General features: G+C 38.7%; 2 long non-coding RNA genes across 4 annotated transcripts; one reads left to right on the top strand and one right to left on the bottom strand.

Annotated features, from left to right (window-relative positions):
• The first annotated feature begins 828 nt into the window (after nt 1-828).
• Nucleotides 829-27197, top strand: LOC138955564 (uncharacterized). Its single transcript, XR_011452272.1, has 2 exons — nt 829-961; nt 21632-27197. It is a non-coding gene; the product is annotated as an uncharacterized lncRNA (long non-coding RNA).
• On the bottom strand, nt 9679-18082 carry LOC138955563 (uncharacterized). Of its 3 annotated transcripts, none has more exons than XR_011452270.1 (9): nt 17791-18082; nt 16834-16914; nt 16175-16309; nt 15389-15441; nt 14685-14825; nt 13788-13863; nt 12746-12821; nt 11664-11739; nt 9679-10268 (listed from the first exon to the last, which is right to left on the bottom strand). It is a non-coding gene; the product is annotated as an uncharacterized lncRNA (long non-coding RNA). The 3 variants fall into 3 exon arrangements; XR_011452269.1 differs by having other exon boundaries at nt 16834-16908; nt 17791-18080; XR_011452271.1 differs by lacking the exons at nt 15389-15441; nt 16175-16309 and having other exon boundaries at nt 16834-16908; nt 17791-18078.

Below are 27197 nucleotides of genomic sequence, written 5' to 3'. Positions count from 1 at the left end.
CCACAGTGCAGTCTGACTATCTATAGCTACCGCCACCGTGAGGGGTCAGACGATGGGGTTAAAGCCTGAATGCCAGTATAACATAACATACGTGTACATGAAATGTCAAGGTCAGACTAACTGGATATGGCGTATGCGATCTCATTTACCGTGTTTATCCAATTCAAACAGACAGTTTGTAGCAAGCACAGTACTAGGTACGGAGCAGCGCGCAGTTCTAGCAACGATAAAATTAGATCTTCTTTTGGGTTCCTTCGGCTTGTTTTTTTCTGTCCGGGCCATTTAAGCAGAGTTCTACTTCAAAGAAGCATGTGTTTTTTTTAGCATTAACTTGGTACATTTTGATACAAAATTGTGAATAGCCGCTGCCCTAGCTTTATCATATTTACGATCGGTTTCATTCGACAGCAGAAACTCATAAGATATTGTTTCAAGTAAGATGAAATAGTGTTGCCGTGTAAATCGTCTTCAAATCTGGTGTGGCCGCTCAACCATAGATCAGCACAAGGCCACTTTAAAAGCTACCGCTATGTACAGTTATTTGTTCCACCCACCCCTGTTTACAACCATTGGATGTAATCAAACAATCCGCGTCACCAGCAAGGTCTTCACGCAACTACCACGCGAGAGCCTGAATCGTGACTGAAAGCATCCTTCACCCTCAAACCCCTCTACCTCCCTCCCCTCAAACACACACTGTTAGCAGAAAACAAGTCACCCGGTATTCATGAGGACACGTAATGATGAGGTCATCATTTCCCAAAAATATGTTTTGCAAAAATATGTTTTTGGGAAATCAGCCATCGACAGTCTACGAATCATGTTGTAATCGCCATTATCTCCCAAGTATATAAAGCTTGCAAACCGATAAGAGCCCACACTGATGACATTCGGGGGTGTAGAGAGCGGAGTCTCAACCGTGATTGAATACGCAGGAAATGGTGAAACTGCAAAGCTCTTTGTAAGTACCTTGAAATAATCAGTAGTGAGTAAATACACCTATGTTTGGTCAAGTCAAGTCAAACAGTTTATTTACCAAATGCAAAGCACAGGATTTTGTTATGGTGTATGCATAAAACTTCACACTCCTTCCACACGCATATATGAGGGCCCCAAAGGGTTTAAAATCGTGATCGTGATTGGCGATTTTTGACCTTTCTGTGACCGTGATTGCCGAAATTTCCATTTCTGTGATCGTGATGGGACTTTGCCTGTGATCCGTGATGACAAAAAAATCAAGTATCGTGATCGTGATCGTGATCGTGATTTGTTTTCGTGATCGTGATGGGCATTATTGCAAAGCATTTTATTTTCAACGTACATTTTTCACCGCTGTATCACTATATGATCCTCTATTCGTCAAGGTGTTCGTGATCGTGAAAACAAAAAGCAAGGTAACTGTGATCGTGAAAGATAAAATTTCCCTTCCCGTGATCGTGATGATACCCCCCCTTTGGGGCCCTCATATATCACAACAACTATGTACAGACAAAGTGTTCAATCTCACTGGGCCCACTACGTGTGCACACCAACCAGACAGTTCAAAACGGACTGGTTGTACCTTTAGCACCAATCTGACAGGAGCAATCACAGGTTGCATGGATAAAGATAAATGAATTCCCTAAAAATCATATCTAAAAATATAGTCATCAATATAATAAATCCGAGTACATGCTAACACAGTTATTCAAAGGACACAACCCTTACATCTATTAAGATATTTCATTTAAGGATACTCGATCCATTTCAAAACTTTAACTGACACATATCACAGATCTAACAGATCTAAGAACGATCTTCACTACTTCTTCTTCATGCAAGCCAGGGAAAAGTGCTCGAGGACTTAAATGTCCCTCGGCGTAAGGCCTTATTATGCCTTGCCTTACTTTTTTCTTTCACGTCACGTTTTGTAAAATAAAAGCATTGCTCGGGGAAGTGGATATGGAGGAGGAAGGACAGGAGGAACTGATGTTGCTTCTTCTGGATTTAGTGCTGTGACACTGATAGTCACATGGAATACTTAAATGTATCAAATTAAATATGCAATCGGTTAAGATACCCTTGGACACCTCAAAGTCAGAGACAGCATGCTTCATTAAAAAAAAAATCATACAAAACACAGCGTCATTAGGAAACTCCATTGTTACTGTATTCAGCAAGCAAAATTAATTGTGGCTGTGTTGTTCTGGCACGGCCCTTCCCGTGAAAACAGATTGCTTCAAGCAATAACTAACTGTAACCTGAAATTAAAAGAATAAAAGCTGAAAACCCGGGATCAGTCATCACCAAAACTGATAGGGCCTGACTAGCCGAAACCGTAAACTGCATGTGACTGGTCGACCTGGTATGACCGCTTGGGTTGTCACCTTTCTTCTCTCTTTTCTTTCGAGCACTCGCTTTCTTTCTTCTACTCTATAGTCTACAACTACTTTCATCACATTTTCACGACAACCCAGCCGATCAACTGAGAATGAGCTCGTTCGTTTTATACAGATGACAGACAGATAGAAGACGACAAACTTCCGCACAATCTTACAATTTATCACAAAACTTGAGAAAAAGTCCTCATCATTTTACTAAAAATAAAACTTCATACAATTTTACAAAATAATTATAGTCACCTCAATCATGATGTACATAGTCGGAATTGTCAGGGTGAAGAAGAAGACACCCGGTAAACTGGGGTAGGTCTTTTCTACCTTTACATTTACATAACTACCGCAATGCAGTACTTGCGGGTCTAAAATTCCTTTCCTTTTTTGTTTGGGACGTTACCTAACTGTTACTGCAACTTCAGCAATTCTAAGTCTACAACCACTCACTGATCGAGGGTCCTTACCAAAAATGGGGTGGGGTTCAGGTTCAATCTGTACTTCAAAACTTGTCTTACTGATAGAACTAGATCTATAGGTTTACTGTTCTTTGTCTCACGTTGAACTTCACAATTCTCTACAACCTTTATAAATTACTATCTTTAACTTTAAAAATATAAATATATGTATAAATAAACAAACCACACAAGATTACATTTGTCGTTTATATATTAATAATATAACAGAATCACACATACCAACACACACTAAGGACTATTTAACTTTAATCTACTAACTACATTTACTAAGTCTATTTATTGCTTGGTCACACAGGTCTCCGCGAAGCATTCGAACATATAAGCGGATTTGCATGAAATCGATTTTCATTCTGGGCACATGTTCGTGGTAAATATAACACATCTATACATTTTGGGATTCATAAGATGATAAAGAATACAATGCAATACGTTTTAATGATTAATTGCAATTTCAATTTCCAGCAGAATTTTAATAAACACATCAGGTAATTAACTGTTCTGTTTGGAATTCATTCCAGTAGGCCGGACCGCGTCAAAGTCACCCTTTCTCAGTAATGAGGTGCAATGCTGTCGCCTTCGGTTATTTAAAAACCACTAATATCAAGTCATTTTGAAGTGGCATATTATGTTATTTGGTACGTGGCAAATTTTGACAGTAAACAGCCGAGACCTCCGAATGATGCAAGATCTGTAATCTTGCTGAGAATACCTCAAAAAAATACATACTGTCGCCTATGATGCTATTAGTCATGCAACATTCTCACTCGTTTACCATCGACACGTACAGCTTACTTTGTTATGAACAAAACCATGGATCATGAAAGGGAAACAAGACAAACATTTTAAGCGAATAGAGCAATTTTAAGTCAAAGAATCTGGGGATGTTAGCTGTGTCGCCAACTTCAATGATACATACGTGTGATGGGGTGAAGTAGAGAAGAAGAAATAGGGGTGCTCAGGCAGGAAGCATTCACATAGAGACGCCAAGTCAGGGGTTGCAGTAACGTGACTTTTTTTCAGCGATACCAGAAGTCAGTTGGTGGAGCACACAACAAAATACGTCCACTCTCTCTCGCGTCTTTCCGAGTTCTCTCCGTTCTCTCTCACACCCTACCATGTAATAATAATAATAATAATAATAATAATAATAATAATAATAATAATAATAATAATAATAATAATAATAATAATAATAATTGTCAGTAAGTACTGGTGTCACCTGACTAATGTGAACCAGTTGATTGGCTAATGGCGATGCGCTAAATCTGTTACAAAGAAAAAGGAAAGAAGAGCACATTAGGGAACTAGAAAATAGAATATTGTCACCTCATAATTTTGGCAATAAAGACTGGTGGAAGGTAGTCAACTCTTTTTTGAAAAAGAAAGGAATGAGTACAAATGAGATTCCGCCCATTGAAAGCAATGGAATTGTGTATTACTCTGCAGAGGACAAAGCCGAGGTTTTTAATGAAGCATTTCTACGACAGTCGCATATACAAGGTCATGATGATGACGTTCCACCTGTTGAAGAAGAGCCCATTGACATTAGTCCTCTCGTGATAACTACCGAAATGGTGTACGCTGTTCTAAACAACCTCGATGTTAGGAAAGCAGTAGGTCCTGATTTGGTTCACAATAAACTTCTTAAACTTGCTGCTTGTATTATTTCAAATCCGCTTGCAACCCTTTTCCAGAGATCGTTGGCTGAGGGAAAGTTTCCGAAAATATGGAAAGTAGCTCATGTGAATCCCATTTATAAGAAAGGTGAAAAAGAACACTGCAGTAACTATCGTCCGATTTCATTACTCAGTTGCATTGGAAAAGTATTGGAAAAATGTGTTCAAGCCCATGTTTTTCGATATCTCACAGAGAATGATTTATTAACGGTTTCTCAGTCAGGGTTTATTCTTGGTGATTCAACTAGTTTCCAGTTGTTGAGTATGTATGACGATTTTTGTCAATCCTTAGATAAGCAGTTGACGACTCAGGCTGTTTTCTGTGATATATCAAAAGCCTTCGACAGAGTGTGGCACAAGGGTTTGTTGCATAAATTATATGCTATAGGCATAAGAGGTGTTTTATTAAAATGGTTTGAAGATTATTTGACAGGCAGGTTACAAGCCGTTGTTATCCAAGGCAGGAAATCGACATACGGACGTGTTTGTTCAGGTGTTCCCCAAGGTTCTGTTCTGGGGCCCTTGTTGTTCCTTGTGTACATTAACGATATTGTCATTAATATCGAATCTGTCATTAAACTTTTTGCTGATGATACCAGTTTGTATTTATCTCTAAATGATGCAAACACGCGGACACAGATCTTAAATGCAGACTTAGCCAAAATTGCACACTGGGCGGAAAAATGGAAAGTTAATTTCAATAATTTAAAAACAGATTTGATGACCTTTTCTGGAAATAGAATGCCTGAAACCCTTCCTCTTGTATTTGATGGAACAATTCTGAGAGAAAACCACGTTCACAAACATCTTGGTGTACTGATTCAGAGCGACTGCAAATGGGAATCACATGTTCAGTCAATTATATCTAAAGTACGTGTTCTTCTCTCATGTTTTCGGTCCTATAAGTATCGCCTTAGCCGAAAGGCACTTGAACTTATGTATAAATCTTTTATTATTCCCCATTTTGATTTTTCTGACGTCATTTGGGATAACTGTTCTGACAGATTAGCTACTTTATTAGAAAACTTGCATCTTGATGCCATAAGAACCATTATAGGTGCAGTTCGTGGCACGAGTCACCAAAAATTGTACGATGAATCAGGATTTACAACACTGAAGGAGAGGCGAAAAAGACACAAATTGATTTTGTATTTCAAATTAGTTAATGCACGCGTGCCACCATACTTACTAGAACGTCTGCCTCCTCTCGTTGCTTCTGTGAACCCTTACCATAGACGAAGACCACTTGACAGACAGACTCCCCACTCTCGAACTGAATTGTATAAAAAGTCATTTTTTCTGTCTTCGACTTCCCTGTGGAATGAGCTTCCAGATACTGTAAAACAACTTGATTCTATTGGGTTATTTAAAAAACGTATTAGTTCTGATGATTCTGTTGTTCCCTCGTATAGATACACATCTGATCGAAAATCAGAAATTATCCATTGCAGACTGAGATTGAGGATCAGCAATCTAAATAGTGATCTATTTGACAGACATTTAATTCCCGACCCGTCATGCACTTGTGGTTATCGTGTTGAAAATGCGGAGCACTATATTTTTCATTGCCCCTTATCTCTTCAAATACGTGAAGTCACCTTGTCAACACTGCCCAACTATGATTTGCTAACCGCTGATGATTTTCTGTATGGCAATAGAGACAAGTCAGACAGCGAAAATGCATTGATATTTGACCAGTTATTCAGGTTTATCTTATTAAGCAAACGTTTTGAATAATGAATGCATTTATCTCATCCATGTTCGAAACGACCATGTGCAGTACTGTTTACATTTCCTTGTTCTGGTAGTATTCTATTTTCAACCATGTGGAAGTCATTGTATGCGTGTGTGTGCGAGTGAGTGTGCGAGCGCGTGTGAGTACTGTTGTTAGTTTAGCATTGGGGTTTGTTTGGTTTGTTTTTTTTCTTTTTTTTTTCCTTTTATTATTACATGTTTGTCTACCATAATTTACCATTATTATTTTGACATTATTTCAAATTTGTTATATTAAAATCGTCCGCCAAATTTCATTTGCTTTTAAGAGTACGCTTATAAGCCTAGCTTGTTGTGCTCCATGTTCCTTATTTCATGTATGCGGTAATAGTACCAATGGAATTTATTGAATAAACTTGTTTAAACCAAATCTGTTAGCGCACTCTTGGAGTGCGCTAACTTTTTCACAGAGCGTATTCTTACACCCTTTGCCAAAGCGAGACTGTACTCTCATCCTCAGAATTAATTAATGACATGTAGCTTATATTCTCCACAATACCAATGATTATGACCATAAATTTCCTGCTTTTTAATTAAAAGCAGAAGTGGGTTTTTTCTGACAGATTGCATGCGCCTGTGCCGCCTACAGTTGCCACTAATCTAAAAATAGAACCTGCTGTGTCTAATTTTTCAGTTTCGACTTGCGAAGATTCCTCTCATAATTATGCCATGTTAGTGGCATGTAGCTTATTATCCACATTACCAAATGATGAGTTAGTATACAAATCCCAGCAGCTAACAGAAAACACAAGTGTTATTTCGATAACGTAGACTAGCAGCTAGATCAGCACCGGCCGGCGTAGCAGACTACACTGATATACGACTGCATCTGTTCAGTAAATGAATGGTTTCCGAATTATTATTTCAAGGCAAGAAGAATCGGAATCGAAAACGTGTAGGGTTTAGAACGTTCTTACCATATATAAGACCAGCCTGCCTCGTGCTTGCAGACTCAGTGCAACGAGACGAGAAATTTTTGTTTTTGAAATGAGACTCAGTGCAGTGCGTAGCACTAGCAGACGACATAAATACCGTTCAGCAAATTAACATGTTGGGCAAATGTGAACGATAAAACGATGGGTATATAATACGTGTAGGGTTCAGAGCATTCTTACCGTTCATATTTAGTACCAGACTCCCCGATGAGTGAAGATACCACACGAGAATCATTTATTTTGAAAATGTGCTTTCCGTCGACCTTGGCAAGGGGCAAAACTCTGCACAGTCAAGTCTGTCGAAGCTCGATGAAGGTTTCGAATCGCAAATAATTAAGAGCATAGTCCTTTCTCCGAGTTAAAATGAGGTCTCTATGAAAGATCATCACTTTTTAGCTTAACGCTACACTGGAATTTATGGCAATCAGTTTGTAAAGAAATTACGTTTTTTCCTGTTGATCTAAATAATGAATTATTTAACTAAATAATTCATTATATAGCTAAATAATTCATTATTTAACTAAATAATTCATTATTTACACAAAAGTAAAAAGTGTGATTGTTGTAATTAAAGAAATCTTTTATTATCTATAATATAGAATGCATTCTATAATATAGAATGCATTCTATAATATAGAATGCATTCTATAATATAGAATGCATTCTATAGTATACAATGCATTCTATAGTATACAATACAGTTACACAGAGAGAGAGCGAGAGAGAGAGAGAGAGAGAGGGAGAGAGAGATAGGGAGAGAGAGGAAGAGAGAGAGAGGGAGAGAGAGAGGGAGAGAGAGACAGAGAGAGACAGAGACACAGAGAGACAGAGAGAGAGACACACAGAGAGACAGAGAGAGACAGAAACAGAGAGAGAGAAACGGAGAGAGAGAGAGAGGGAGAGAGAGAGAGAGGGAGAGAGAGAGAAACAGAGAGAGACAGAGACACAGAGAGACAGAGAGAGAGAGAGCCACACAGAGAGACAGAGAGAGACAGAAACAGAGAGAGAGAAACGGAGAGAGAGAGAGGGAGAGAGACAGACAGACAGACAGAGACAGAGAGAGACAGAGACAGAGAGAGACAGAGAGAGACAGAGACACTGACACAGTTTAATTGAATAGAGAGAAAGAGAGAGAGAGAGAGAGAGAGAGAGAGGGAGAGAGAGAGAGAAACATAGAGAGACAGAGACACAGAGAGTAGTTTTGTAACGTTATAGAAGGCATTCTATATTATAGAATGCATTCTATATTATAGAATGCATTCTATATTCTATATTATAGAATGCATTCTATAGTATACAATGCATTCTATAGTATACAATGCATTCTATATTATAGAATGCATTCTATATTATAGAATGCATTCTATATTATAGAATGCATTCTATAGTATACAATGCATTCTATATTATAGAATGCATTCTATATTATAGAATGCATTCTATAGTATACAATGCATTCTATAGTATACAATGCATTCTATAGTATATAATGCATTATATAGTAAATAATGGATTTTTTTATTAAATAATAAATTATTTAGTTAAATAATTTATTATTTAGATCAACAGGAAAAAACGTAATTTCTTTACAAACGGATTGCCATAGGAATTTACCAACAGAAATTAAAACAAGAGTTTGCGTGTGACGAACGCACGACACACTTCAGACAGCCCACATAAAAGTAGATCCTACTGTATACGACCTGACCACACAGTTACGCCTATCCAAATGCGCGTAGCAAAGTGTGCGTTTTGAATCTTCTTTTTTCTCTGGCGGTACTGACAATATCGTTATTGAAACAATCCCAGTGCACTAAGGGATTTATAGAGCAAATCTCGAAAATAATTATTGAACTCAGCGCTATGCGCTTCGTTCAATAATGAATTTTCTCGATTTGCTCTATAAATCCCTTAGTGCACTGGGATGTCTCAATAACTTAAAATAATAATAATAATAAATAACTTTTCTATAGCGCAAGTCCCATCAATTGGCTCCAGGCGCTTTACACCCAGGCAGCAGAGAAATATGCCCAGCATATGACAAACATATGACATGGCATGTGGAAATCATATAGTAAAACCATATGTCAGTCATAGATAAATTGCAAATGGTTTTGGAATGGCTACCATATGGTTTTTAGGTGAAAATGACATGTCAAAAACACTAGTTTGCCACATCACAAGTGACATTGTCATATGGAAACCTCATTTACACCACATTACAAGTGACACTGACATATGAAAATCATTTGTTTGCCATATCACAAATGACATTGGCATATGCAAATTACATGGTTGCCATGAAACAAATGATATTGTTTGCTATATGTCATATGTTTACTGTATGAATGACATGTCTTCGTCATATGTTTGACCGATACTTCGAACCTCACAGACACACACTCAATCACACATTTTCACAACAAAAGACAAAACAACAGTCTGAAGATCATACTTTATATTCAATATCATAATAATAAGCCAACTTGTATCTTTTCTCCATAAGGAATCAATGAAACAAAGTCACAGCAGGAATAATACTCCCAAGTCAGCCAAACACACACACATTAATGGAAAAAAGGCTTTAAAGTATAGTTTAAAAAACTAAAAGAAAAAAGGTACCCGCAACTCTCCTCCAAAAAGGCTCTGTAGTGAACCCATGACTATCGCATCACTTCAGGGTTGGACCTTGAGTGTGTGTGGTGAATAACCATCGCAGCACTGGGAATGTAATCTCTGCAGTATGATTTAAAGACAAGTTCTGGATTGAGAAGAATTAATCTGCTTTAAAATTTGGTTTTAGGATCATATGTTATCTTAAGATAATCAGTCCTACACTCTGAATGTGGGTCAAGGTTTGTCACTCTTCAGCTTTCTGGATGATGCACAGGGGTGGTATCTTGGACAGAACTTCTCCCCCATCGCCAGAGTTTAGCACCACCGACTGTGCCGAAACAGATATCCCTGATCACGAAGATGTGTGAGCTTGATCGGCTGACATCTTGCAAGACTTTGTCACATGAGGCATGGTACCTGGAAAAAAAAGAGAAAAAATAGAACCTGATAGAATGAAGTGTAGCCAGAGGAAAATGTTTACCATTTGACAGTGTAAAATTGTATGACTGGAGGACACTACATTCTTTAACAGAGATTTTTCGCAGACTTTTTTTTATCGGCGCTTACTGATTGGTTAGCAATAGCCAAACTAAGGCCAAACTGCTCTTATCGCATTAGGAGGTAGCTCCGATAGCCCCGATAGCTGCACTGGCCTTCAAAGTCTGACAAGAATCGTCACTTAAAACAAGTTTGAGCGTTTGCGCTGTTCACAAGGGCAGCAATTTTGATCTGATTTGGCGCCGACTAAAATTGTTTTAAAGTAGGGGGAAAGTTGGTACAAAGTCTGCCACGTGAACAAAACTTAAGTCACAACCTGACTCACCAAAGAGAAAATAACAAATTGGGGTTGGGAGAGAGAGAAATCTTGAAGTTGAACAGTTATTGATTTATAAGGCGACTCAGTCATTGCGATTCAGTCTTTGGCCGATCGCACATCACATCGTAGGCCATTGACCCGTCACACGATGAACGATAGACGAACGACTGGCGAACGATAACTCCACGCGAGCGGGGCAGAAGTGACGTGTCATAGTGAACACGGCAAACGCGCTTTGCTAAATGTTCGAACGTCGCTCTACCTTTCTGAAAAATTCCTTTCAGCATTACGCCTTTGCAAGAAATAAAGTTCCCAGACAGCTGCAATTAATGTTTTCCGACCGCTGTACACGCCTAAAACGTCTCCTTTATATCTGAGTAAAAAACTGTTCTTAAAAGTGTTGAATCGACGAAGAGACGCTGTACGCCAATGTCCGCCATTATTTTAAGTCACACCGGCACAGTTGGCCTAGTGGTAAGGCGTCCGCCCCGTGATCGGGAGGTCGTGGGTTCGAACCCCGGCCGGGTCATACCTAAGACTTTAAAATTGGCAATCTAGTGGCTGCTCCGCCTGGCGTCTGGCATTATGGGGTTAGTGCTAGGACTGGTTGGTCCGGTGTCAGAATAATGTGACTGGGTGAGACATGAAGCCTGTGCTGCGACTTCTGTCTTGTGTGTGGCGCATGTTATATGTCAAAGCAGCACCGCCCTGATATGGCTCTTCGTGGTCGGCTGGGCGTTAAGCAAACAAACAAACAATTTTAAGTCACGGCGTCAAGGCCGCAGCAACGCGTTCTGATTGGCTCTGCCCCTGCGATTGACCGACGACTGGATCGCAGGAATAGAACATGTTCTAAACCTCAAAGCTACGAGGGAATCGCATGAGACTGAGTCGCAGCTGTTTTCTACGACTGAGTCGGCTGTGTGACAGGGTAAATCGCGCGACTCAGTCGCATGTGTGACAGCCCTCTAAGTGATATATGAATGGTTACTTACCTCGACTCAAAAAGCAAGGTCTTGTTTGTAGTTCAGAGTATGTTTGACCTCACCGAAGCTGTTCATTACCGCCACCCTGAAAAGATATCACAGAAATAATTAATGCTTGATGAAGACATATGCAATTGCAAAAAACTCTTACCAAAAAAACCCATTCAGGTTACAGAACTAAAAATAAATCCTCTGAATAATAAAACTGAGAAAATTGAGCCTATTACTATGAGTATGGCTGGGGGACACTACATTCTTTTACATTTGATGAATATATATTTTTTTTAAATGAATAAAATCTTTGAGAGAATTTGACAGTTAAGGTTCATAGAGACTGGTCCATTAAGTTTTCTCAAATTACTGGGCATAACTCTCACACACACACACAAAGAAAAAAAGGTGAAAAGGATAGGAGCGAGCTGACAGTCACTCAAAAACTGCACTGCAAGGAGTTGAAATAAATTGATGAATAATCACACCGACACAAAACTATATCCCTGCCTAGATTTTCAGATCATCTGAAAACATTTAAGTGCTATACACATGACAGACGAGCAAACAACTTTCCCCCGACTCGAAGTCGTTTGAAAATACCTCCTGGGTTGTCGGCAAAAAGTCAGCCATGTGAACGGCTCCAGCAATTTAGAAACAATTAAGGTAAGACTTAGCAGCGACTCCAAAAACTGCTGGACTTGGCCGTGGAATAACAAAGATATTCCGCAGACTTTTCTTATCGCCGCTTACTGATTGGTTAGCTATAGCAAAACTATCGCCAAACTGCTTTTACTGCATTAGGAGGTAGCTCCGATAACTGCACTGGTATTCAAAGTCGGACAAGAATCGTCGCTTAAAATAAGTTTGAGCGTTTTTGCTGTTCACAATGGCAGCAATTTTGATTTGATTTGGCGCTGACTAAAATTCTTTCAAAGTAGGGGGAAAGTTGGTACAAAGTCTGCCATGTGAACAAAACTTAAGTCACAACCTGACTCACCAAAGAAAAAAGAAAAAAATTGAGGTTGGGAGAGAGAGAAATCTTGAAGTTGAACAGTTATTGATTTATAAGGCTAGGTGATATATGAATGGTTACTTACCTCAACTCAAAAAGCAAGGTCTTGTTTGTAGTTCACAATATGTTTGACCTGACCAAAGCTGTTCATTACTGCCACCCTGAAAAGATATCACAGAAATGATTAATGCTTGATGAAGACATATGCAATTGCAAAAAACTCTTACCAAAACACCCCATTCAGGTTACAGAACTAAATATAAATCCTCTGAATAATAAAACTGAGAAAATTGAGCCTATTACTATGAGTATGGCTAGGGGACACTACATTCTTTTACATATGATGAATTTTTTTTTTAAATGAATAAAATCTTTGAGAGAATTTGACAGTTAAGGTTCATAGAGACTGGTCTATTATGTTTTCTCAAATTACTGAGCATAACTCTCACACACACACACACAAAGAAAAAAAGGTGAAAAGGGTAAGAGCGAGCTGACAGTCACTCAAAAACTGCACTGCAAGGAGTTGAAATAAATTGATGAATAATCACACCGACACAAAACTATATCCCTGCCAAGATTTTCAGATCTGAAAACATTTAAGTGCTGTTCACATGACAGACGAGCAAACAACTTTCCCCCGACTCGAAGTCGTTTGAAAATACCTCCTGGGTTGTCGGCAAAAAGTCAGCCATGTGAACGGCTCAGCAATTTAGAAACAATTAAGGTAAGACTTAGCAGCGACTCCAAAAACAAAGATATTCCGCAGACTTTTCTTATCGCCGCTTACCGATTGGTTAGCTATAGCAAAACTATCGCCAAACTGCTTTTACTGCATTAGGAGGTAGCTCCGATAGCTGCACTGGTATTCAAAGTCGGACAAGAATCGTCGCTTAAAACAAGTCTGAGCGTTTTTGCTGATCACAAGGGCAGCAATTTTGATTTGATTTGGCGCTGACTAAAATTGTTTCAAAGTAGGGGGAAAGTTGGTACAAAGTCTGCCATGTGAACAAAACTTAAGTCACAACCTGACTCACCAAAGAAAAAAGTGAGGTTGGGAGAGAGAAATCTTGAAGTTGAACAGTTATTGATTTATAAGGCTAAGTGATATGTGAATGGTTACTTACCTCAACTCAAAAAGCAAGGTCTTGTTTGTAGTTCAGAGTATGTTTGACCTGACCAAAGCTGTTCATTACTGCCACCCTGAAAAGATATCACAGAAATAATTAATCCTTGATGAAGACATATGCAATTGCAAAAAACTCTTACAAAAAAAAACCATTCAGGTTACAGAACTAAAAATAAATCCTCTGAATAATAAAACTGAGAAAATTGAGCCTATTACTATGAGTATGGCTGGGGGACACTACATTCTTTTACATTTGATGTTGTTTAAAAATATCTCCTGGGTTGCTGGCAAAAAGTCAGCCATATGAACAGCTCCAGCAAGTTAGAAACAATTAAGGTAAGACTAAGCAGCGACTCCAGAGCAGCTGGACTTGGCCATGGAATAAAAAAGATATTCCGCAGAGTTTTCTTATACAGTAGAACTCCCCCTTAGCAACCCCCCTGTTTACAACCACCCCCTTTTTACGACCGATTTTGCTACCACGGATGAACCCCCAGTGAACGACTCACCCCAAAACGCGACTTACGACTGAGCTTTTGGGGGTGAATTTGTTTGTTTGTTTGTTTGCTTAACGCCCAGCCGACCACGAAGAGCCATATCAGGGCGGTGGGGGTGAATTACGACTTTCGCGCATTTGTAGTCGAGCAGACAAAAACAATACATGGCGGCTCTTGCTCCTCGTACTATCGCGAGACGAAAAAAAAAATTAAATCTCGCGCACGATAGAATCCGCGGCGACTTCCTTAGGAGTCGGGAAGACGCAAATCGTGTACACATCTGCTTTTATTACTTTAAAAAGGTTCTACAAAAGACAAAATAAGCCAAATTCATAAAACAAAAAGACCCTGACAAATGTGTCGCTGTTAACGTTGCATTTGTTGCTAGCGAGATATACCTGTACATCTTCACCTGGCCGCAGTAGCGAAACCACAGTCTGCGTTAGCGGCATCTGTGGCGATGTTGTCTGTTGAGGGCTGAGGTCACTGTCCATCTCAGCATTCTTCAAGTTCAAACACACTGTCATACTCATGGATTTCTGAAAAATAAATCCTTGAAATTTAATTAGGAACACAATGATTCATCATTCACAAGCCTCAAAGTCACACTCACAACAAAAACAAAATTGGAATGTATAATATAATTTAGAAACAATTAAGGTAAGACTTAGCAGCGACTACAAAAGCTGCTGGACTTGGCCGTGGAATAAAAAAGATATTCTGCTGACTTTTCTTATCGCCGCTTACTGATTGGTTAGCTATAGAGTCAAACTATAGCCAAACTGCTTTTGTCGCATTAGGAGGTAGCTCCAATAGCTGCACTGGCCTTCAAAGTCTGACAAGAATCGTTGTTTAAAACAAGTTTGACAGTTTGTGCTGTTTAGCAGTTTACATCACAAGGGTAGCACTTTTGACTTGATTTGGCGCTGACTAAAATTGTTTCAAAGTAGGGGGAAAGTTGGTACAAAGTCTGCCATGTAAACAAAAGTCACAACCTGACTCACCAAAGAGAAAATAAAAAAATTGAGGTTGGGCGAGAGAGAAATCTTGAGGTTGAACAGGTATTGATTTATTATTCAGAGCGATATGAATGGTTACTTACCTCGGCTCTTCTTCTTCTTCTTCGACTAGACTGAAGCTGTTCATTCCCGCCACCTTGAAATAATATTACAGAAATAGTTAACATTTGATGAAGATGCAATTTACATTTGATGGATGACATTTTTCTTTAAAAGACAGAACAAAATCTTTAAAAAGTCCACACTTGTTCATCAATGAAAAACACACACGCCTGGGTAATTTAAAAATAAAAAAATAAAGCAATCATCTTCTTCTTCTTCTGCGTTCGTGGGCTGAAACTCCCATGTACACTCGTGTTTTTTGCACGAGTGGAATTTTACGTGTATGACCATTTTTTACCCCGCCATTTAGGCAGCCATACGCCGTTTTCGGAGGAAGCATGCTGGGTATTTTCGTGTTTCTATAACCCACCGAACTCTGACATGGATTACAGGATCTTTTTCGTGCGCACTTGGTCTTGTGCTTGCGTGTACACCGAGGAGAGTCTGCACACAAAGTTGACTCTGAGAAATAAATCTCTCGCCGAACGTGGGGACGAACTCACGCTGACAGCGGCCAACTGGATACAAATCCAGGGCGCTACCGACTGAGCTACATCCCCGCCCTAAAGCAATCATCAACATACCACCCTGTTTTTCCTCTTTACTGAAAACAATGCATTTGTTTTCCTAAACCTACACATCTGCTTTTATTACTTTAAAAAGGTTCTACAAAAGAATAAAAGACAAAATAAGCCAAATTCATAAAACAAAAAGACCCTGACAAATGTGTCGCTGTTAACGTTGCATTTGTTGCTATCGAGATATACCTGTACATCTTCACCTGGCTGCAGTAGCGAAACCACAGTCTGCGTTAGCGGCATCTGTGGCGATGTTGTCTGTTGAGGGCTGAGGTCACTGTCCATCTCAGCTTTCTTCAAGTTCAAACACACAATCATGGCTTTCTGAAAAATAAAGCCTTGAAATTAATTAGGAACACAATGATTCATCATTTACAAGCCTCAAAGTCACACTAACAACAAAAACAAAATTGGAATGTATAATATAATTTAGAAACAATAAAGGTAAGACTTAAAAGATATAATTCCGCAGACTTTTTTTATCGCCGCTTACTGATTGGTTAGCTATAGAGTCAAACTATAGCCAGACTGCTTTTGTCGCATTAGGAGGTAGCTCCAATAGCTGCACTGGCCTACAAAGTCTGACAAGAATCGTTGCATAAAACAAGTTTGACAGTTTGCGCTGTTTAGCAGTTTACATCACAAGGGTAGCACTTTTGATTTGATTTGGCGCTGACTAAAATTGTTTCAAAGTAGGGGGAAAGTTGGTACAAAGTCTGCCATGCAAAACAAAAGTCACAACCTGACTCACCAAAGAGAAAATAAAAAATTGAGGTTGGGAGAGAGAGAAATCTTGAAGTTGAACGGTTATTGATTTATGAGGCAGAGCGATATGAATGGTTACTTACCTCGGCTCAATACGCAAGGTCCTGTTTGTAGTTCAGAGTATGTTTGAACTGACCGAAGCTGTTCAGTACCGCCACCTTGTCCTTGAAAAAATATCACAGAAATTATAGTTAACACTTGATGAAGATGCAATTTACATTTGATGGATATTTTTTTAAATGAAGACAGAAAAAAATCTTTAAAAAGTCCACACTTGTTCATATCATCAATGAAAACAAAATTGGAATGTATATCAGTAGATTAGAAACCAGAAGTTTACCAAGAGACAGGAAGCTGATAAATGAAATAAAAAACAGAATGTAAAAAACTACCATCTAATTCGCAGGTTACATACATTTGTTTACTTCAACAAAAAATCGGGTTGATTGAATCTAATTCGCAGGTTACATACATTTGTTTACTTCAACAAAAAATCGGGTTGATTGAATTTTGTCATCGATCGTGTGTATGTAGATCAGCTCGCGAATAAAATATATTATTCAATCACTATCATTATCAATATCATGAATATGAAAAGCAGAGTCTCGTCTACTTGTGAACAATGTTTCAAACTGATTGGATTATATTTGAAGCGAACGGGTAAGACATCAGACATGTGTTGTAATTTAGCAACCTCCCCGATTTTTGTTCTGTGACCAGCGAATCGGACTCGGAGCATTTTCACACTTTTACTGTTTTAGTTTTACAACTTCTATTCTAAAAAACAAACCACAACATCAATCAACATCATGTTTTTGGAAAAGTTAGTTGACTCAAACCTCGTTCAGAAAAAAACAAACTTGGATGAATAGAACAGTGTTCTTCTACGCAAAAAATAAAATAAAATCGAGACTGTGATCGACTGTGAGTCCATCACGGCATCAGTCATCAAATTCGAAATGAAATTGTTCCATCAGTTAATTCACTTAGTACTTCGTGAGACAATCAATCTTTATTTTAGAATGAAAGACAAGGATTACCTTACATCCAATAAGCAACTCAAAATACAAGGCAGGAAGATAAAAGGGTGAAAAACGTCAAAACATGTGGCATAATAATTTAGCGCCAACCGGAAGTCAAGTGAGTTAATTAATTAACAAGGGAAATAACTGAAAGATATTGCTCTTTGCAGTTGTTATTGTCTCCCTTAAAACAAACGGCTCACTGAAATGAGTGTAAATGCTCAGTTGACCAAAAAACAAAACTTCAGCAACTTTTTTCTACAAACAAATTTTTTTTTATTTAAGGTTGGCAGTCTTTTTGTTTTTGGATTTATTTTATCAAAAACAAAAAGGCTGAGAACAAATTTTATGATAAAAATTTAATAAAAATCCAATATATAAAATAAAAATATTTAATTAAAAATAAAATGTATTCTTTGAACCCAAACTGTCTGAAAATAACTTTAAAAATAACCGAATAAAGTTTTTAATGCAATTAAAATTCTAAATAAAAAAAATGTCACCAAGAAGAATAACTAATTTTTATGTCAAAATGTCAAAATTAAATACAGATAAAAAAAATATTAAAAAAAGTGTTTTTATAAAGAACAAACATAAATGCACGGTATTAAATTAGGAAAACAAAGATTGCAATCACCTTTTCAAATAAGCGTGGTGAAATTGTTTCGACTGCGACAATCTGCGTAAAAGTTGACGAAATGTAAGGCGCGAATAGCGAAGGTGTCACGCATTCCAGCATGAAAAATAAAAAAAACGCATGCAGGATCATGGTGGCTGGGGACGCTCGCCTTATAAAATATAGTCAAACTCAGACAGCAAACTTCAGCTGGTTGCAAAAAGTATCACATAGATTTTTTGCAAAATAACAAATGACACAAACAAATTGCAAAAAAAAATTTTTTTTACACACACTCAAAACCTTATTTGGAGGGTTTAGACGCACTCAACAACAAAAATGGCATACAATACTTTGTCTTTAATTCAGATTTTTCAATTGTCATTTTTGTAATTAATATATAATAATTCGCAAAATAAATACCATAATTTTTATTGTTCACAAACAAAAGCTTTAAAATGATTCAGCTTGAAAAAGTAGAGTATATAGCTGACCGCGCCAGCAAGAATCCAGCTGGCTATGATATGCCGCTGGTCATGGTCAGATCATGTGAGAAATGACAAATTGTAACCATGTGGTATCCATACGATTTCTGACATATGTACAATATGTGGCAACTGGCATCTGTCCCGCAGATGATTTCCAGATCTTTTGCTACCTGGGCAAATTCATTATAGAATAAACTAGCACAAATCAACAAGCATACAAAGCATACATTTAACTGAGACATAACACCAAGATCCCAAGCACTAAGCATAACTTAGCGTACAATGTTAAAAGTACACACACACACACCCACACACACACACACATCCACGCACACAGACACACAGACACACACACACACACACACACACACACACACACACGCACGCACGCACGCGCACACACAAAGATATCATTGACAAATAGTTATAGACCATAAAGCACATGCAGGGTAGAGAGTTCCAAAACAGAATAGAGTTGTGGAGAGTCTACTCAGGCTAAGCAAAGGCTTTACGAAACAGGTATGTTTTGAGTTGTGTTTTGAAGGAGGAAAGGCTGCTGGAGTCACGGATAGAACTTGGAAGCGAGTTCCATACGGTCGGAATCTGGTACCTAAAGGTTCTTTCACCAAAGGTCTTGGTCCTGGTTTTGGGGATGCGAAGGAGTTTTTCAGAGGAGGATCTGAGAGAACGGGATGGCTCGTAGATACTGAGGGAATGGGACAAATAGGGGGGAAGTGATTTCTCAAAACAGCGGTACCCTAAAGGCCTGTCCAGACACTCCAGGCCGACCCTGTCCACATTTGACTTATGCTCAAAACGGTCCCGCTGGGCGCGCCGCGGCGGGCTATGATCGCGTAGCGTTATTTGCAGAAGAATAGAACGTGTTCTAATTTCTCTGACACAGATATAGAACGGCGGAAATTTGACCAATCAGAGCAAACCAGAGCGATGACGTCAGCCGCTCGCGGCGTGGCAGTCGATGTAACTGAACCTTCCTGCCTTTAGGTTACCTTGACGCTTCCGCTCCACTGATACCGCGTTGTGAAAAAAGTCGTCGATGTGTGGCCACTCGGCAAAATTCCGCGCGACGCACAAAACGGCCTGCGGCGCATATACCGTAAAACGGCGTCCAAGTCTGGTCGGCCCTTAACAGAGCCAGCTTGTACTCGATTCTATACTTCATAGGAAGCCAGTGAAGGGTGGTAAGTAGGGGAGTGACATGGTCTTTCTTAGACTTCTGCAGACTTTAGCTAGAGTCACCAACATCCAATCAAAATCCTAGTAACTATTAGCAACACAACATTCTAAGATAATAAGCCATTCCATTGGTTAAAGACAAGAAGAAGGAGGGGGGGGGGGTAAAGGATTAAGACCTTCAAACCGCAGCTGACACGCTTCTCTGTATCAAATTCAAAGGGATTCACACCCTCTTAACGAGACTTGGAACTGAGCGCATCAAACATTACCACGCACGTGTTATCGGCGGCAACCCCGGGTCGGTCATAACAGTTACGCAACTGACCACCTGCCAGCTGGTAACAACACCTGCAGGCTCCCCGGCTCCCGTCTCTTTCTAGGAGATCGGCTTAAGTTCAAAGGATCTACCTGTGACTGAACATGTGCATCTCAACATTTAACTTGTAACAGATAATGGCATTACACAAAACATCATGCGATCGGCAACATGAACTACAAACACTAGACTGGAAAATAACAAAACGTTACTCTATAATTGGAGACTGGTCACCCTGTCACATACGTAAGCACACCTTTATACCATATTGCAAACATTGTCTGTGCATGTATAGACTTGCATTTGGGTTTTCATAAATGAATGTACTGTACTTTAACACCTTATACACACTGAACATGCAAGACTGCTGTTAATTCACAGATTCGACTTTTTGTCAAACAATGTAGTTGCGATCTTTAAAATTAGACATAATGGTTAGCAAGAAAGTATTCCAGAAGCTGAGCAATCTATTCCTATAGCAGAATGAACGTGTACATAATCAATGGAGGAAAACAAGTTGCGTGTTTTCATAGTCACAAGGATACTCCGTCAATCAAATCAGAGGGCACGAGCGATACATACGTTGCTTCTTGATAGGAACATTAATGCATAATAACAGTTGAATTCGGATATAAACGGAACTTTGATTACAGTTGAACCTTACATATATTATAATTATATTCAGCTCTTGTGAAAAACCCTCTCATTTATTTTGTTTATACCAGTTACCATTTCGCCAGTTTTGACGTCGCAATTGCACCTCACTGCTGAGGATGGGATGTTGGTTATGTGTTTTTTGTTTTTTTATCGTCCCTACAACCTATATGGCAATCTGGGACCGACTAAGAATGGGTGAAGATTGTCTGAAAAAAATGATAGATTAGTTTGATTCAAAAGTGTGATCAGTTTTCTGGGAATTGCTTCACACATGCAAACACAGGCACAGACAAACACAGACAGACAAACAGACAGACACACACACACACACACACACACACACACACGCACACACACACACACACACACACACACACACACACATACGCACACAAACTACCGCAATAGATAAAGACAAAATTGCCCAAATTAATTTAAATATTAAAGAATTATGGGTTCATGTTTCATAAAAATGCAACATCAGTCCGAAGCAACCTCCATCGGGCTAGTGTTTGGGAACTATGCGATAAGTGTTATTGTGTTTAACACGCATGTTAACACTTAATTGTTGCTCTTTGTTTTCAGATCTCAGGCACTGTCTTCAGAAACTGGCGTCAGCAACTGAAGAGAACACTCCTATCATTCGTATATTTCCATTGTTAAAAGGAAATTGACATTGAACACTGCAACTAAACATGAAGACCAAGAAACGAAAAAGTCACGAACACTGAACGATTCAGTCTTCGTTTTTTGTCAGCTACAGCGATATAAAGTCCTTCATGCTCCATCCTACAGTGGTGATATAAGGACAAGATTCGTCCCCCCGTAGCGAGTTCCTTGCCACCGTTCACAAAATGGGACAGGTTACAATTGGACACCAAACAGAAACCAAAGACTGTTCCAGTTCAGATGGTTCTACTTCACACTATGAGCGAAAATCCTGGGTGGTGCAAGCGAGCGTAGATCCACCCAAGCCAATCGAATTCGACTATAACCAAAAAGCTATTGGCGGATCGTAGGTTGTGAGGGAATTTTCAATAAATGTGAAGTTTATTAACCTTGTTTCTCCAGTTTCTTTAGCTTGACTGTACTAGAAGGTGACTCTGATTACAAAATCAAAATAATCTAAATTTCGTTCCTTCTTTCTTTTGTTTCTCTTTCTTTCTTTCCTTCTTTCTTTCCTTCTGTCTTTCTGTTTTTCGTTTGTGCTTCCTTGCTTTCTTTCTTTCATTTTTGTTCTCTCTCCTCGTTCGAGTTGTTTTTTCTTTAAAGGGAAATGGGTAACGTATTGTATTCTTCCAACACCTGCACGAACACAATAACGCGTCCAGATGGTACTGTGCAAGTTATTCATGCACACGAGATCTTCAAAGACGGAAAACTGAAGCGGGGGGACTACGAAGCGAGGCAAGTAAACAAGGTGTCAGGGGAGAGCCAACACTGGCACTGGACATCTAAAATACAAAGCCCAGCTGGGTCGTCAGAACCACAACCTTCGGACACGGTCAGCCCACCAGCTCGTCCAATTGTCAGCGATAAGCCTGCGGCCAATGCGGATTCCGAGTGTTCCGATGCAAGTCAAACCAAATCTGTTTTGACGCAATCACTGCGACACATGACAATGGTCGAAAAATGAGTTCGCAATTTACAGCCACGAGTATATCACTGATTCCGATATTGCCACCTAGACAAATAAAGACAACAACGTCAAACGTTTTGTTCAAGTTTTCAACCACAGCTTGCGACAACAGTGATAAAAGAATCAGCGGATTAGTGACTTGGATTCAGGAGTAAACATAAGAATTCATTCAAACGTTTGTTTGTTTGTTTGAGAGTTAGTGTTTGTTTCTTAATCGAGTTACTTCGTAATCGCAAGAACAAATTCATGTAAAAGTATTTCTAACATTTCCAGGGATTTTTAAGATTTCGCTCGTTTCACGAAGTATTTTTGGAACCAAATCTTGTTCTTCTTCGTACGACGGTTGTGTCAGGCTCGGAATCCGGAGGATGCCATAAACATAGACGTTAAACCAAATTGTTTAAACTAGAAATTTATTAACATCCTTGGAACCCTGTTTAATGTATTAAATTCAACACTGTTTTATCTGACAAAAACATTGACCATGACATTTCAAAAACCGACTTCTGATACTGTTTAACGGACAGAAAATATATATCATACGTGCATTTGTAAAATTAGATTTTAACGCGTTCATTGTATTTGCGAGCGCACTTTTCTATTTTTGTCTTGCTTTTTTTAATTTTAAGTAGTATGTGCTATATTGGCATGATTATCCTGACTTAAGGATGGAGTCTGCCCCTTAGACCAAAGTAATAATAAAATAAGGCCACTCGTTCAACTGAACAATCCCAAAGGAAAATATGTAGACAGGATTTGTGCGGAACTAATTTATTTTATTTTATTTTCAACTTGTCTAACTTACTGAGTGGTAATTCGTGTGCAAGGGTCTGTAACAATCTGTTTAAAACTCAAGTTTCAAACATTATCTTATGAACAGGGCGTAACGTTTCTATTGCTGTATTTCTCTTCTTAAAAAAAACCGTTATTGAACTTATATTAAAACAATCTTTTAATTAATGTCATGTCACTTATAGACATTTTTCTCAGGTGAAGCCAAGCAGGATGTTCTTTGTCAAAATGGGTAGGGTAAAAGAATCACCAAAGTTCAAAATGTAGGACGTTATTGGGTTTCCATATTTGCTGTGGTAAAAGACATTCCTTATTTTAAATATTACAATGTGTTAACACATATTAATTAGTATCACTTTTACACTTTTAATTGTTTGCTTCTGTATGCTTCATGTTGACGTTTTTTTGGGTTTTATTTACCAATTCTGTGAGTGTGGTTTGTGCTCTGTTCTTTTCCTCTTTCGATGCTCTTCGGGTATGACAATTTGATTGTTGATTGTTGATTGTTGATTGTTGATTTATTAGCGTATCCACAAGTAAAATCCCAGAGATTTCTTCGGTAGAGTTTTTAGGGTGTGAAAACGCATGATACCCCACTGTCATGTTTAAGTCTTTATCTCAGAAATGAGGTCCTACTTTTGTTGGCATTGTGACTCCTTGGAATTCGAGGACAATTCAAATAAATAACTCGTATCACTTTTACATGGGGTAGACCCCCACACTTATTGCTATCTTTTATTCAATTGTGGTCAGAGGTTAAACTGTGTAATCAAGTTTTGTGTGTGTTTATCAGATTTGAGAGGATACTTAATTGCTGTTTTTTTCGATTTTGCTTTCTTGCTTGATTTTTCTCGAGTAGTTTCGTTTTGTCTGTTTGCTTATTGCTTTTGGTTTTGTTGCCTAAGGTTCAGTGTAAGCTTGTCGTGATTAATCGTATTTTTATTTAACAACCCTCTTGTAAGCTCTTGCGTTCATGAACAGACTTGCACTTCTTAACTCTTGCGTTGACAAGTCTACACTTTTAAAGGTTAGTGTTCACATGTTTAAAGGCACAGTCCTTCCCATGTAAACATTTTGGCTAACCATCCCATATCTGGCAGGGGTCATTTTTATTTAGGCGAAACCCATCCTTTTTCTTGACCCCATACCCAAAATCAACAGCCTTGAAGATTTCTGTACCCCCCGCGGGTTAGGGGGAGTCCCATATTTGTTGGGACGAGAAAGAATTTACCCGATACTCCCCAGCATGTCGTAAGAAGCGACTAACGGATTCTGTTTCTCCTTTTACCCTTGTTAAGTGTTTCTTGTATAGAACATAGTCAATTTTTGTAAAGATTCTAGTCAAGCAGTATGTAAGAAATTTTAAGTCTTTGTACTGGAAACTTGCATTCTCCCAGTAAGGTCATATATTGTACTACGTTGCAAGCCCCTGGAGCGGATTTTTGATTAGTGCTTTTGTAAACAAGAAACAATTGACAAGTGGCTCTATCCCATCTCCCCCCTTTCCCCGTCGCGATATAACCTTGAATGGTTGAAAATGACGTTAAACACCAAATAAAGAAAAGAAAGAAGATTTCTGTGCAGAGTGGAGATCTTTTTTTTATGGATTTATTTCTTGAAACCTTCCAGTGTCGTTGTGAGAAATTAACTGCAAAAACAAACAAACGCCTGCACAAGAAGAACCCAGAATTGTTAGTGTGTGTCCAAGTGGAGGAAGAACTTGATCGCAATTTAATGTGGGCAACTCTGCGATAGTCTGTTTTCACTGGAAAGACTGCGCCTTTACACATATTCCATACGTGCAGACTACATAGTGGCACCTTGAAAATAATGCTCTTGTTGCTTTCTTCTGGAAAAACAAAACAAAAACATGACGCTATTGGTACCCCCCGCGGGTTAGGGGGAATAATTTACCCGATGCTCCCCAGCATGTCGTAAGAAGCGACTAACGGATTATGTTTCTCCTTTTACCCTTGTTAAGTGTTTCTTGTATAGAATATAGCAGGGCCGGACTAGGCGAAGAGGAGGGAGGGGGTTGCCAGTGGTGGTCCAGGGGGATGTTCCCCCTGGCGGGGTCAAGGGGCAGAGGCCCTTGTGGGGGTCAGGGGGCGAAGCCCCCTGAAGCTGATGGGTAGGTCATATTTTGAGATAGGAAAATGGTCGCTCCTTGCATGAAACGGCATAAAATAAACAATAATAAAAAAAATTTTAATAAGTGAGGTACATGTTTAGGCTAGGGGGGAGGGGGGGGGTTGCGCAACCCCCATAACCTCCCCGGTAGTCCGGCCCTGTATAGTCAATGTTTGTAAAGATTTTAGTCAAGCAGTATGTAAGAAATGTTAAGTCCTTTGTACTGGAAACTTGTATTTTCCCAGTAAGGTAATATATTGTACTACGTTGCAAGCCCCTGGAGCAATTTTTTTTATTGGTGCTTTTGTGAACAAGAAGCAATTAACAAGTGGCTCTATCCCATCTCCCCCCCCCCCCCCCACCCCTTTCCCCGTCGCGATATAACCTTCGTGGTTGAAAACGACGTTAAACACCAAATAAAGAAAGTAAAGAAATGACGCTATTGGTGTAAATTTGTACATTTCGCAGTCACAAGTTTGCACAAACTAGACTGAATAATATCCATACAAAACTGAGAATGTACATCGGTAAGCATCATGGAAGCATATTATAAAAACAAACTTTCATGTGACACCTGTTTTATCTTCTCTTAAATAGTAGATAGAAAAAATGCTGGATTACAGAACATACACTGAATATTGTGTACACTATGTTATTCAGCAATTATTTCCACTTGATGATCATGATGTACACCTTCATATTACAAAACTTTACATTCAAAACATCCAATACATAGGCACAGGCTTTAAACGCACCCAAGAGTTTGTTTTACTGTTTTACTAAGTCCTTTTTTAAATCTGTTTTATTTTTATTCCCCATCACATGTCTTCTTTTTGTGTGTTTTTCTCTGATTGGTCAAAATTAATGTTAACGGCGTGTGAACGATTTCGCTTTCTATGTCAGATCATGGAATATGGCCATACATCCATTCAGAACATATCAAAAAGAATCAACTTGAGTACGAGTGCACTGAATCGGACATTGTTTATGAATTGAGGTGGGGTATTTCTTTCACTTATGGGCAGATATGGCGCGACATTTAACATTTTTTTCCTTGGAAGGCTTTTGAATTTTGTTTCCAAGGTCATCATTAACAGAAAACCTTAGATTTGCTTGTCGTACTTAAATGAGTTATGTGTCAGAATTGACCGGGTGTTATTTTTCCACTTTTGGGGGTAAAACATTTAGTTTTTGGGAAACGTTCATCTTCAAGAATGTTGGAATTTATTTTAAACAAGTCCCATTATTCAATGACAGAGTATTGTCGTATTTTTGAACAGATTCTGACCCATGGGTAGATATAGCAACAAAAGAAATTTCGGAAATAAGGCCAGTTTTTGTACTTTGACAGATTTGCTGAAATTATTCATAGAAAATATCTCTGTTATTGCATAGAGACATTATTTCTCGCGATAATATAACAACGAAAGCCACATAATTATGTCGACAATTTTATTGAAATTAAAAGCCTGGCCAAGCATCAAATAGTAATCTTAACTTTTATTACCGCAAAAATTCCTCCTTTAATAATTCAGACAGCGACCAATTTAAAGTTGTTTAGATGAAAAATTAAATATTTAACGCTTCAAA

This window comes from Littorina saxatilis, unplaced genomic scaffold, assembly GCF_037325665.1.
Source record: "Littorina saxatilis isolate snail1 unplaced genomic scaffold, US_GU_Lsax_2.0 scaffold_252, whole genome shotgun sequence".
Classification (NCBI taxonomy): Eukaryota; Metazoa; Mollusca; class Gastropoda; order Littorinimorpha; family Littorinidae; genus Littorina; species Littorina saxatilis.
Note: the sequence above shows the minus strand (reverse complement) of the source record. Positions and strands in the feature narration are given on the sequence as shown.